An 11,045-nucleotide genomic window follows, 5' to 3' on the forward strand; every position below is an offset into this window, starting at 1 on the left:
TGTGGTGAGGGCGAAGGATGATGACGTACAGCTGGAGGCGGTCCAGAGCGACGACAAGAGCTACCGAAGCTCGAGCAGCTCACCGGCACCAAAACATAGCAAACCGGGCGTCGGGGTTCCACAGGGCTGTTCGGCGGCTCTGCACGGCGTATGAAGGTCGGAGTGGCGTCAGATGGTGGCCGGAGGTAGTGTCGACGAGGTGAGGGCAGCGCTGGTGGGGGTGTCGGGCAAAACAAAGGGGGGCTTCGGCCGAGGGCTTCGTGCGTGAATAAGAGGAAGGGGGGAGTAGGCGTAGGGGGAGGGAGAGAGAGAGAGAGAGAGAGAGTAGGAGTTGACTAGAGGGGTTGGGGATTTGACTAGTGGGTGGGGGAAGTGATTGGTGGAAGAGAAAAAAATGGGGCCCACTTGGAGGGTTTGAAAATTTTGGACTCTAGTATATTAATAAGGGCAAAGAGGTAAATAGATAAATCAGGACCGAACGAATTTTTGGCTCAACCGATCGAGAATAAAATTTGGATTTTCACGAGCTACGTTCGATTCATACTAGGGGTAGGCGCGAGGATTAAAAATCCTAAATCGCGGCGATCGAGATTTCAAGACCTACTATAAACCGATCAACATTTCGAGAATTGTCTAAAATTCGTCATTTACGTCCTTGCGATCAGAAATTTTATACAAACCGGAATTCAATAATAGTCCTTTTTATTGAACTCGATCTCTTTACAGAGGGTCTAATTTCCGGAGCGTCACATGAAAAGCATTTATCTAACTGGTATAAGAAGAAGGAGAAGTACAAGATCAAATGGGTGAGTCGGGTCGGGTTTGGGTTGGGTCGAATATGATCCGGCCCATATTGACCCATTTTCACGTAATATAAATTTTATGACCCATATCCGACCCAACCCAAACCCGGCCCATAACGGACCCGACCCACATAATTTAAATACTCATATATTTAACCAAATAATGAAATATTTATTTTATAAAATTTTTTTTAAAAAAAAACTATTACACCGACCGCCCACCACCGCTACCATGGCCCCCCACCGCCGCCCCCATGGCCCGCTCGCCCGCCGCCATCATGGCTCGCCCACCGCCATCCCTATAGCCCACCCATTGCCACCGCTCACCTGCTGCTGCCCGCCCTCGCCGCCACCGTTGGCACTAATCTTTTAAACCCAACTTTTCGACCTCCTATCCGTCCACTTCCGAGTTAACTCACCCAATCCAAACTCAAGTCACCACCCAAGACCCCATGCACGCAGTGTCGATACACTCAGCCCAAACTCAAAATCTTCTCTTCAACTTGGGCGATGGCAATAGGGAGGCGGTGAAGAGAAGAGCTCTAAGAAGCGGTCAACCCTAGCTACTACAATACGCCGAGGCAGACAGAGCATGCAGTTGAAGAAGTGGCACTCAATGTTCACTCCACAAGGGGTCCTTCCAGATCTCTCACCGCAAGAGTCCTTATAAGTTTCCTAGAATTGATATTTGGATATTTTTCATCATTCGTTTGAACTTTTTAGCTAAAGCTTCCATTTTAAGAATGTCTATGTGGTTTTTAAGCAAAACATAGTAAAACTCGTGTTTGCTCTATGCATGGGTGTTTTACGTTGTAGCTTCTAAATCATCTTGGTCATTGATCATTATGAAGGCCGCAACCGTGGCCGGCGGGGAGTGGGCAAGAATCGAGTGGCGACGGTGAGGAATGGCCACGATTTTGGGGGGCGGGTGGCAATGTTGGCCGGGCGACGATAGAGGGGTGCGGGTGGGAAGCGGTGGCAGCAGGAGGGAGGGTGGCGGCCGGTGATAGTGGTGGGCAGGCGGCCGAGGCGGGCGACGATGACGTGAGGGTGGTGGGTAGCGGTTTACAAGTGAATAAAAATTGTCTTGCAAAGCTATAGGTCACGGGTAGAAAATGAATCAAAAATTAGTTGAGTTAAAACCCATATTTGAATAGATTTTATAGGCATGAACCCATATTTGACCCATTTTTTAAGTTTGTTGAACCCATATTCAACCCAAATAAATAAAAGTGAGTCAAAGACCCATATTGACATCTCTAAAGCTGCGTTTGAAGAGACTTTTAGGGAAAGCTTTTGGAAAAATGCAAATACTTTGATGTGAAGGGATTTGGTGAAATGCAAAAACTGTTTGGTAAACCGTAATTAAAAAGTTCCTTGAAAAGAAAGTTTAGGAAAATGTTGTTTGGTAAACATAAATTCGCAAATGCCTTTAGCCGAGTATTTTAATATCTTTTTATGATTTTTGTATAATTTCTATTTTTTCTTTTTCTTTTTCTTTTTCTTTTCCTTCCCCACTTGAAAATTGCCATCAACCATACGACCAAACCCTCGAGAATTGACCATCATCCTCACTCGAAACAATACTATTCACGTTGTGGGTCACCCCTTCCATTGCTCTGTTTTTCTTTGACCGACTCTGTTCTTCTTGGGACGTCACTCTCCGTCTCGGTTCTACTACTTTGGGTGATGAAAGGAAGTCCGGAATAGGGGAGAGATAGAGCTTGACACTAACCAAGACATTAGAGGGAGATTGGTTGAATCGGTTGGCAGGTCGAGGGGGTGACGCATACGAGGCCCAAATCTGGGCTTACGAGGGCTCGACCTTGCCATTGCCGGGTGAGGCAGCAACGACGACGTCGACCCCTCGCAAGCCCAAATCTGGTGAGGCAGGGCACGTTGGGATCACAGGAAGAAGGGGGTAGTTGTTGCGGCGAAGGGCGTGCAAAGGTGTCTCAATGCCGGTAGCGCTTGCGGGGGCAGTGTTTGACAGAAGCATCCTCGACAGCACTTGCAGCAGCGGCATTGGGCAGCAAGAGCCTTCCAACGGGGCTGAAGGCCAAGAGAGCAGTGGGAGAGGGGAAGAGGAATTATGAACAGTGAGGGTAAACGTGGAATTATGAAGACTAAGTAAGGGTAATATTGAAAATTCAAAAAAATACTAATCCTTGGCACTATTGTCTGTCGAGAATGTTGAAAGCTCAAGGCTGCCTTGAGCTTTCAGCCTTTTGAAGGCTCACTTTGAGCCAAGGATGTTTTCAAAAAAAATTCCAAACACCAAAAATTTCGCCCAAGGGGCTTTGGACACTCAAAGCCCATTGGGAAAGTGGTTCCCAAACATAGCCTAAGTACATACAAACACATTTGTTCACCTTAGAGGCTGGAGCCTTTGATGGTGAGGTTTATGTATGTGTGTGTGCGCGTGTGCGCGCGCGTGTGTATATATATATATATATCCACTTACCTGATTTTGTATCTTTGCAGGAGTAATGCTTTGGCCGAAGAGCAATTTAGCTCCAATCGTCCCACCGAAGTTAAGGATTATGCAGGGAGCAAAGACACAGCGAACGAAACAGCGGCATGAACCAAGGACTTCCGCGATGATGTCCAGATCAAGTTTAGGGAGGGGGTGGTTTTGGGGGGGCGGTGTTTGTTGTGTGTGTTGTAGGTTATGGAAGCAACCTGGTCATAATATCAGGACATACCAAATGAAGGAGAATAATGAAGGAAATGTGAGCATGTTATTAGTTTCCTATCCACCTTACATTGTGTAAGATATGTTCCAATTTTGCATGGACAGAATGAGGGCAAGGCTAGTGAAAAGGGAAAAGGAAAGAACAAAAAGAGAAAGCATCATTGGGCCGGCTACAGCATTTAACAAATTCAAACTCCGGTGCCACAATCTTAAATGTAACATTTAGTATCGGAGAGATCATACCGACCATATTACATATGTGTGCCTTCTATATGCTAATCTAAATGAGAGATTTTTGTGCATTTGCTTGTTTATATGTACTGTGTTAATGCCAGTCATACGTGTCCAATAAATTTGTTGTTTTACGTGATGAACCTACTATTCTTTCGATTGTCTTTTGTAACAACTTGGAAGTCCAAGCCAATGAGTGATACCAGCTCCTGGGGCAGCATCATCTCAATTGCACTATGAAGCTAATCAAATTCAAGAAGACTTTGAGCTAGTGAAGAATGGCCAACACCAGGTGGTCAAGAATTTTATACTTGTCATTCCAATTGGGTAATGGTGAATTCATGTGAAGCTGATAACCTTTTACTAACTGTAATAATGTACAAAGTAATGATCCAAGATTCAACACCAAGAACCTTCATAGATAATTTTGACGTTTTGACCTCTTTCAATGCCTTCACATTGCTCCTCAGGGCATCTGGCTCTCTAATCCACTTGTATGTGCTGTGAACTCTGATTTTATTTTTTTTCTGAAATCGAGTTTTCTATCGCTTCTCGCTGCTTCTTCTTAGTAACATCCGCAGCGTGTCCTGGAATTTCATTGTCAATCCACTTGAAGAAGCTACAATCATGCGATTGTTTCATTAAAATCACAATATAAGCTAGGACATGCATTCATGTCAAAACAAGAAAAGCGCAGGTGGGCGCTGTTTCGCTTTCGGGCTAATTGATCATAGCATGAATCTGTTCTCTTCATGGTGACTTCCAAGAACGTAGAACACTAACAATGGAGTTCAATCCGAAAGCAACGAGAGTGCTAATTCAACAATAATCGTTGCATAGATGTGACCATAAGCATTACGTTCATGGGAAGATCATGAACGAAGCAATGTGAAGAACACAACAACAGAGATAACCGAGAAATAGGAGAGAATCGAGACGAAGGCGTCCCTAGAATCTTCGACCCGAATTGTCTTCACTTCGCATGGTCCTTAGAGGAGCTTGCAATCCTCACGTAATATATGGGATTACAAGCCCAAGAATTGGGGGAAGAACAAGCGATCGAGAGAAGTGACAGACGACAAAGCTGTTATTTAAGGTTTTTTCTTTTTTTTTTTTTCGCCAAGTCCAGCTTTTCTAACAATTATTTCTTATTTTACAAGTGTAAAATCCACGTAAGAATCTTTTGGATATAAATGATGCCGTGTCATTTAAAATATTCCACGTCAACATGCCATGTCAGCATTTCCATAGAGTTACTAACGACAAACAACGGTATGACTTGATTGCATAAGTCGAGATACTTTAAAGCCTTGATTGTCCAAAATCAAACTTTCAACATCGATTTTTTTTGTTTCACGCAGACAATTAAAACACAAAGCTAAAAATTGTAGTTAGCTCTTATTTTAAGCAGGTTTTGGCCTTATTTTTCCCGTTAGTACTTGATTATCGGCACATCCTCTTTTAGTAAGCATTAGTGGTTATATTTACATAATCGAAACAAATAGATAGATTTTGAAAAGTCCATATCCGCGCCAAGTAACTCTTTATGAGATTTTGTTTATTGAAGTGATAGATATTAGAACTATGTATTAAAGTGCTATCTCACATTATATGAATACTCAATTTAAATGATTGGGATTTTGAATTTAAAACTCTTACAAGTTTTAAGAGGATAGTACATTTATTTCCATGCTATCCAAGTTTATTTAGTTCGTGGCTCCATCTTCTATAGTATTCTTTTTGAACATGAGATGAGTGGCGATGCTAAAGTATCATCCCACGTTTGTCATATCCTGAATTGCCCTATATTTGTTACATTAACAATAATTAGTGCATTCTCCCGACTTTAGATATAGATTTGAACTATCAACGAGATTCCTAACTAGGTAGCGTAACTCACGGTCAATATTGACTATTTGGTTTCTCAAACAAGTAGCGATCGAGACCAGTAAATTCAAAAATTCCTATAAGATGGTTATAATGAAGAAACAATTATTCATTATGCGAAGATTATTACTCTCTAAATTATTTAATAGTTCCAAAATCGTTTTCCAATCAACTGGTGGTTAGAACGAGCACCAAACGTTTAAATAAATAATCAAAATGTGAATTATTGCACTAGCATACATGACCGAAGCTTAAACATTTCGAAAAGTTGACGGTGGTCCCACAAAAATCTCATATGGTATCGGAGCAGAAGGTTTCGAGTTCAAATATTTCCGGGCCTCTATTTTCTTCCCCAAGAAAGTATTTACATACTTAGTACTAGACAAAAGACCAGACTTAGCGTAAGGGAGAGTGTTAAAATAATTAAACATTAAGCCACACATTCATCTAATAGCTTAAGTTTTTAGAACGGTTGGCAATGGTCCCACAAAATTTCACAGGTAGTCGTCGGCCGCAGCTTATTGTCCATTATTCTATCCAAATGCAGATCCTCCAAAGCACTCACCGGGTCTAAGCCTTTTGGCTGGCAAATTTCTCTGTGGACGCTTGTGGGTGCTCCAGCAACTACTACGGTGAAGCGTAATAGAAAAAGAAAATGACAGTTATTACATGGATTAATAATCAAAGATTTAAGGATTAAAAAGGAAATGAAACTCCTCTCAAGCAATACCCAGACTTGCACTATGCAATCTTTTCCGAGCTTGTACAAAATTAATTCCGCTAGGTAACTTCCGGGGGAGTTCATCGGATCAAAATGGAAGTAGCTAAAATAACAGCCAAAAGCAAAAGCAGATAAACTTTCCATTTTGTAGATACCATTACCTCGCCTCTTGTGGTCCATCAATTTTTTCTCCGTTGCTCATCCGCAATGTCGAGAGCCGTCAAGTTGCCATTGTTTACAAGCTGAAGGTCGACTACATAATGAAGAACGAGAGTCGCCGTAACCCGGGTTGGCGACTCCAATCGGGCCACATGTAGAGGCGTATTTCCTTCCTTGTCTTTTGCATTTAGGATTAATACCATGAAAAACCCCAAACCGTTACACATGCGACAAATTTACCCCAAACTATTTTTTTAACCACTAAAAACTATAAACTTGTACGCCTTTGACAAATTTACTCTAAACCGATACGTCTTTGACAAATTTACTCTAAACCGATACATCTGTGACGAATTTACCCTTCGTTAAATTTTGTTAACTTTTATTGTCAAATTACTGATTTGGATGACACGTGGCAATTGCCGAACGTACACATTTAGAGTTTTTACCCTCCATTTGTCACATGTGTATCAATTTAGGGTTTTTCGTGGTATTAATCCAATTAACAAAAACTATTAGAGGATAAATTGTTACATGTGTACCAGTTTGAGGTTTTTTGTGGTCAAAATAATTAGTTAACCAGTTTAGGTTTTTTGTTATCGAAAAAATAGTTTAACGTAAATTTGTCACGAGTGTATCGGTTCGAGGTTTTTTTTTTTTTTTGGTAAGGTAAGTATGTATTGATCTTTCAAGTAGCTAGATACAAAAGATACCGGACACAAAAGCCATGAACTCAACATGGCACCTATTGTGTCATGGAGAGTTCAAGTGGTGAGCCGGTCGCAAAATACGGCGGCAACAAGGAGAAGAAATATAGATGCTAGCAAGCTAGTAGGCGTAGAAGAGGCCAAACAAGCGGCCAAACAAAAGGAGGAACCAGCTAACCAAAAGCCAAGATAGGCAGAAAATGCACAAAACAAAGATGCACGACCCTGAAGGATCAGCATTATAGCAGCGGCATCAATAAAAAGGAGGGTCCCCAGAGCAACTTGAGGAGACAACCACAACAAAGAACCGTGAGGAGGTCGAGGAAACCACGCCCGTAATAGTATGGGTAACAGCATAATGGGGATGAGAGCAGCTTCTGTGGAGGCGAATGGTAGAGTTGAGGATCTCCCATTGAAGAGCAAAGCACAGGCGCAGCAACAAGCGGTCGGGAGAGGACTCAACGGAGCCGTAATACACCGAACCAGGACAGCCAACCAAGCCAGGAAGGAGCACCGTAGCTACGCTAGAGAAAAGCAAGAAACAGAGAACGACAAGCCAATGGATATGAAGGGTAGACGTTGCATGGAAATAGCAGGGAGAGGGAGGAGTCGGCGCCACCAGCATGGGGTCTTGAAGCGGCTCAGGAATGAGAGCCACCAGCAATTGTAGATCTTGAGCAGATGACACGAGCACCGAAGTAGCAAAGAAGAACCGCAAAACAGACGCCCGCCAACCAGAGCACCAACAGAGCGGGTCCAAAACCACGGGAGAAGTCACAAGACGCAGCAGCAGTGGAGATAGAAAGCAGAGCTTGCATGAGAAGGTCGGTCCGAGCTTGAAAGGAGGCGCAATGGGAGAAGCTCCAAAGACAACGGTACACCTTGGTTGAGCATCCACAAGTGGACAAACCTGGAATATAAGAGCAACATCCCACCGGTAAACATAGCCGTGGCAAGGTAGGTGAGTATTACACAGCAAAAGTATGGCCGACCATGGACATCCACGGGAAGAGCCAAAATCCAAAGGAAGTTAGAACACAAAACACCTAAAAGGACGCCCCACCATAGCAGGGAAACAAAAAACAACAGCGAGCAACCCCCCACTTTGGAAGAATAGCATGGAGTAGTCAAGTACAAGAAGACCAAAAAGAAAGAAGGGAAAAGGAGCAGCCACAATGAAAAGGCAAAGCAACTTCCATAATTCCAAAGTTTCTGCTTCTTTTCTTTTCTTTTGTCTTTTTCCCTCTCTTTTTTCCCGCGACCTTTTCTTTTATTCTTATGTTCCGGGCTGGTTTTTTTTCCTCTTTTCTTTTTTTCTTTTTTTATATATACTTTTTATTTCTTTTTCATTCTCCCCCCCCTTTTTTTTTCAAACTAGTAAGATCCCAAGAAAGAGAAACCAAACACCGAGCCGATGAACTCCGCATGGGTAGGGAATTCAAAGGAGTGATGGTAGCAAAGACCAACAAATAGTACACGAATGGCCTACCAAGACAACAGGACATCACGAGTACCAAGGGAAGGCAACCAAGAATACCCAAAGAAACCAAGGAGACCACCGACATATCCCGAGAAAAGCGGGGTAATGAACAACCGCAACGACCCGAGGACAAGTAAGGTAGCTCGCAAAGTAGAGGAGGGTAGGAGGAGGGGCAGGAAGCAAGAAGGAGACAGAGGACTTCCGGAAAGACTCATGAAAAGGGGACAAAGAAAAAACCCGACAAGGTGGAGAATGGCTGCAAGTAACGAAATGGTGACACCAGGAGCACTAAAAGGAGAGGAGCAAAGTAGCACCAGACCAGAAGGAGACGGGGCGGAGAGAGGAAGAAGACAGGAAACAAGGAAGGGAAACGCAAAGGCGAAACAGAAAGAACACCCAAAAGAGAAGGCAAACAGGGAACACAAAGGGAATACGAATCGGCGAAGGGGAAAGCCAAAACCCCATAAGAAGAGGAGCCCGGAAGGGGCAAAGGGAGGAACATCCCGAAGGAATCGGTTAGGCCACAGCAAGAAAGAAACGGTGATGTAATAGAAGGGAGAGAGGGAAAGAAGCAAACAGCAATGTAGCAGCAGGAAGGCTGCACCGAGCAATCCAACATCAACTATAGAGGCTAACATGGAATATGCAAGATGAGTAGCTTCTGAAGAGGGAACATCTGAGCGGGAGCATCATAAGTGGTAATGTCGAGTAACCAAAACCCCAGAAGCATAGAGGGAAAACCGAGGGGAAAGGGAGGCCACCAAACCGCTTCTCGTGTCTGTGCAGACCAAGGATCACCGAGGGCATTCTTATGAAGGCAGGAACCAGGGCCTTCGCAGGAGCACCCAACACCGGGAACCAGTAGAATCCAAGATCCGAAGTAGTCAAAGCTTGGTCTGGACGAAATAGACCACCGAGAGTGTGTCATCTGCTAGGGAGGGTGACAAAAATATCAGCGGACAGCCCCCAATTAGTTTGGATGCATCTGTTTCGAGGGAGATCGCTAATAGGGGCCAATGATACAGCTTTGTCCTTGACCAGTTTAGTAAGATGGGAGAGCATAGCTGGAGGAAAAAGTTGTTTATTCCTGAAGAGTATGTCATTCCTTGTAATCCAAATAATATGACATAAAGCGCCAAGGGCATACCCGGCAATCTTGTGGGCAAACGAGGGGCCACCCGGATGTATCTTAGCCCATTTAATGAAGACACGCCAAGGTCTATTGTTCCAACTTAATAGACAGTTGGAGGCCCATTTGGAGGCAAGCTCCCCAGTGATGGAGCAACCAAAGAATAGATGGTCAACTAAGTCCGGTGTGCTATGGCAGAATACACAGGAAGCATTATCAATCCTTCGATATTGGAGTAGCATTGTCCGAGTGGGCGTACGATTATGTGAAGCTAACCACATTATGAAGGCATGGCGAGGAGCAAGAGCTTTGTCCCAAACGAAAGTATGCCAATGCATAACACAGCTTCTTGGTCTAATGCAGTTCCAAGTCGAAGAAACGGAAAATTTTCCGGAAGGATGACCAGCCCAAGAGAACGAATCTTCTCTATTTTCCAGGAGGGTAGGGGCCGGGTCAAGCCATGGCTGGATGGCCGTAAGGACTGCAGAGGGAGGGAAGGCAGAGGAAAAGAAATCTTGTACAGTGATGGTACGTGGGATGCCAGCCCGATAGATGTCCCCAGCCGTGAAGAACTTATAAAGAGGGCCTTTATTATGCCAGTGGTCAAACCAAAATGATGTGTCATGGCCATTACCAAGCTTCCACTTAAATAGTAGGGAGAACTCTTGACGGAGTTGTAAGATTTTCTTCCATGACCAAGAGCATATGGTCGGAGTAGTAGCAATCCAAAAGTTCGACCTCCTTAGAAAGTTAGAGTGGATCCATTTACACCAGAGTGATTCCTTGTCGGTGAAAAGTAGCCAAATATGTTTTAATGTCAAGGCTTTGTTGCAATCTAGCAACCTACGAATTCCCAACCCACCTTCGCTTTTGGGGAGACATATATTGGCCCAAGAGACTTTTACCCCACCAACTCCAAGGTCGGGGCCATTCCACAAGAATTGTCGTAAAATGACCTCAATCCTACTCAAAACCGACTTGGGAAGGGTGAAAACACTAGCCCAATAAGTGTGAATAGAGTGTAATACAGATTTGAGGAGTTGGAGTCGACCGGCATAAGATAAGTATCTTTGGGCCCAAGAACGTGCTCTAGCAGTGATGACATTGATTAGGACACTGCAGTTAGTTTTGGAGAGCCTAGTGGAAATGACGGGGACTCCCAAATAGCGAAACGGTAGATTCCCTTGTTGGAAGTTTAGTGCATCTTGAATTTGGATTTGTACATTCGGTGAC

Source organism: Rhodamnia argentea, chromosome 1 (genome assembly GCF_020921035.1).
Source record: "Rhodamnia argentea isolate NSW1041297 chromosome 1, ASM2092103v1, whole genome shotgun sequence".
NCBI lineage: Eukaryota > Viridiplantae > Streptophyta > Magnoliopsida > Myrtales > Myrtaceae > Rhodamnia > Rhodamnia argentea.